The sequence below is a fragment of the Papaver somniferum genome, unplaced genomic scaffold, assembly GCF_003573695.1.
Source record: "Papaver somniferum cultivar HN1 unplaced genomic scaffold, ASM357369v1 unplaced-scaffold_24, whole genome shotgun sequence".
Taxonomy (NCBI): Eukaryota; Viridiplantae; Streptophyta; class Magnoliopsida; order Ranunculales; family Papaveraceae; genus Papaver; species Papaver somniferum.
In genome coordinates, this window is record NW_020634374.1 from 4,956,121 (window position 1) to 4,959,676 (window position 3,556).

At 30.8% G+C, this 3,556-nt stretch overlaps 1 non-coding gene across 1 annotated transcript; it reads left to right on the forward strand.

Annotated features, from left to right (window-relative positions):
• The first annotated feature begins 240 nt into the window (after positions 1 to 240).
• On the forward strand, positions 241 to 322 carry TRNAS-AGA. The gene has a single exon. It is a non-coding gene; the product is annotated as a tRNA-Ser (tRNA).
• The last annotated feature ends 3,234 nt before the right edge of the window (positions 323 to 3,556 follow it).

Sequence of the window (3,556 nt, forward strand, 5' to 3'; positions counted from 1 at the left end):
CTAGTTTTGTGAATTTATAGATAATTAACTAGTGATTAAAGAACAAGGAACTAAATTTGGCAATTTCCAAGTAAACTCAATGAAGACCTTATTTGCACATCTTTTCACTCCATTTTTTCTTCTTCGTCTTTGTCTGCTACTATTTTCCCTCTCAAACTACTCCTAGTTTATGGCTTTGGATTGTACTATACGTAGCATAAGAAAATAGGAGTTGTTCGTTTTGGAAGAGTTCACAACAACGTGGTCGTGCCGGAGTGGTTATCGGGCATGACTAGAAATCATGTGGGCTTTGCCCGCGCAGGTTCGAATCCTGTCGACCACGCTTGTATATATATATATATTTTTTTTTCATTCGGAATGAACCATGAAATACACCATTTTTTTTTGGTTTTGGGATACTCCCTTGCTATCAAGAATACCTCTTCTTTTTTCTCATTCGGAATGAACCTCAAGAAGTTCACCATTTTCTTGTTTTGGTATTACCCTTGCTATCAAGAACAACAATCAGAAGAACCAAATATTTCCTTCTCAAAAATTCATCAAATTTGTAGATTTTTCAAAACACCGATCACGAGAAGGGGTTGTTGATACGGTAAAAGTTCTTTTGTCCATAATACTAACATACCAAACGATATAAAAGTATCGAAATGGATGAAACAAAATGAAAGTTTTTTGGTTATGACAACAAGAAAGCTTCTTTGTTTCAACTTAATAGTAATGAAATGATTCTCTTGAGGATGTGCAAAAAAAGAGATAGCCTGAGGATATAATTTTAAAATCTGGACAAAGTCCTATGGATCTTTACCAAAATACAAGTTGAAAGTCGATATTCCTTCAATAGTAGGAATTGTCTATATGGTAAAAATTCTTTTGTTCATAATACTAACATAGCAAACGAAATAAAAGTATCGAAATGGAAGAAACAAAATGAAAGTTTTCTTGGTTATGGAAACAAGGAAGTTTCTTTCTTTCAACTTAACAATAATGAGGATGATTCCCTTGAGGATGAACAAAAAAAGAGACGGCATGAGGATATAATTTTAAAATCTGGACAAAGATCTATGGATCTTTACCAAAATACAAGTTGAAAGTCGATATTCCTAACTTCAATAGGAGTTTCAAAGTTGGAGAATTAATGAATCGGTTCTTTAAAGTAGAAGTTTTTTTCAAGTTTATGAAAATGCCAAACCATTCTGAAGAAGATGTCTATATCATTTGTACTTAAGAATGTTTTTCCAGAAACTGTTGTTGGGTTCAGATTCATTAGCTAATACAATGTATTATATTAAATTATATCAAAATTGAAAATGAGAAGGACACCAAGCACACTGCGAACTTTTTGTTACGGAGTCTATAAACTATGGGAGTGAACCCCTAACTTAAGTTTTAAGTTAAGTATACAACCATTGATCAGTTTAAGTCCGACCATATGTATTACAACTCTAACATTGTAAAATTACTGACATATCTCAACTCAAGCCAAGCCAAGACTTACTTTTTATCATGATATATTCCCAAAAAAAAATCATTTAAAATAAAAAAAAGATCTTCTGAAATCTTTCCTTTATGCAAATACATGACGTAATTAATATTTTGAATGAGGAATTCATATCAGATTTTTATTTCTAGTGCATCAATGTATGTTGATTCAGGAAACAGAAAAATCTGTGAGTCTGGATTGAGAATTGTATCAAAAGATGGGCCTGGTTTTCCAAAGTTGGATTGGTTCTCAAAGAAATATTAAAAGCTCTTTTTACACCGGGTATTTCCACGAAAAATCTGTTGAGCCAGATGTAGATGTGAGATAAATTGTTATTTTCATGTGTTTCTTTGTTTTTCTTTTCCTTGAAGATTTTACCGCCCAATTATTTCAATTTTCCCACATTTTTTTATATAATCAAAGGGGTTGAGATGTGCTTAATATTTTTAGATTGAACTATTTAGACGGCAACACATGTCATTCTTTCACATACATTATAATCTTGGTTCTACGTTTGATAAAAGGGTTTATCATCAATAAAAATCCCCAAATCACTCATGGAAAATCTTTAGGGCATTCAAAAATCAAGAACAAAGAAGGACTTGAAATTTATGTGCTATAATTCTCCTCTAGAATGTTAGAACTGAAATTAGAACTTGGAATTTCTGGTCTACAATTCCAAACAAGAAGGGTTTGGGATTTCTGTTCGAATCATTTGGAATTTCTGTTGTACAATTCAAGTTATACTTCTTGGTCTTATTTTGAATTGAAATTAGGTATTAACATGGATGAATAAAAAAATAAATAATAGTATATACAGAGTAAGAAAAGTATATCATAAGCCTTAATCCATGACACTTCTCTTTCATGGATATTGTTAGTTAATGCAATGTTCAAAGTATAATAGAAGTGTAAGACAACAAGTAAGTTAGTTAGTTAGTGGACATGAGTATTCCACGTGCTTTTTTATTAGGTTTATGTATGCCTAGTATATAAAGAAAGAGATGAAGAAAGAGAATGTAATCAAATGAATGAAAAATTGAGTAGAAGAGGTAGAGAGAACCTTATGCCCTCACCTCCATTCAAGTGAAATTCATATCAAATTCATACCAATCTATTCATATAATCAATCTAAATATCCAACAATATGATAAGTGTAGTTCAGACGAGTGTCTTGTCAAGGGGATGGAAAATTCTTATGATTTCTTCCCCAATTCTCACATTCAACTTCCAGATGTGGTTTCCCCAAAAACTCAAGCATTCAAAGGATCAATCTTGTTTGTGAGATTTTAGTTTTTCCTACTTCTATGGATTTGCCCAGGCTTAATTTTCTGAAGCTTGATTCACTTCCATCTGGTGATGTTAGCTTGACTAATCTATTCCAGTTTCATTATTTGATAAAGAAATTTCCTTTAATCTTTACAAAGTTTTGTTGATAGTGTTTCAGGTCCATTATTTAAAATAAAATTCGACCAAATTGATAAAATATATCCAAACATCTTAATGCAATTACTATGCAAATTAAGTTAAAGAATACATGAATAATTTACCTACCTTTTCGAGAGAAAAAAAACAATCTCAATTTAGCTTTTAAATACGTCAATTGACCTTCTTCTTTTGTATTCCCTCCATTTTACTTTAAATGAGAGTTTAGGCTTTTTTTCCTAGTTCAAGTATCTTGAACTAGTATTTTCCCGCAAAACTAACAACAACATCCTTGAAACAAAGCATAATAGCATTTATTGTTTGAAGAATATTTTATCGATGTGGACAAAAAATATTTAATCTCTTTCCCATTTCTTAATCTATGTAAAAATTCCAACGTTCTCATCTAAATGCAACCTAAAAAGTAAATATATATATTTTTTTCAATTCCTAGTGTTATAGCTAGTATAAACTTTGTTTTAGTTAACAAATTTTCCCTTATATATATTGTTATAGCTAGTGTAAACTTTTGGCACAACTTTGTGTTTTTGGCGTGTGTAAATTTTTGTATTCATTTTCACATATAATGACTTGTTGCATGTACTATATGAGTGTAAGAGCATGTCTTTTACATTACTAAGAAGAAATTAA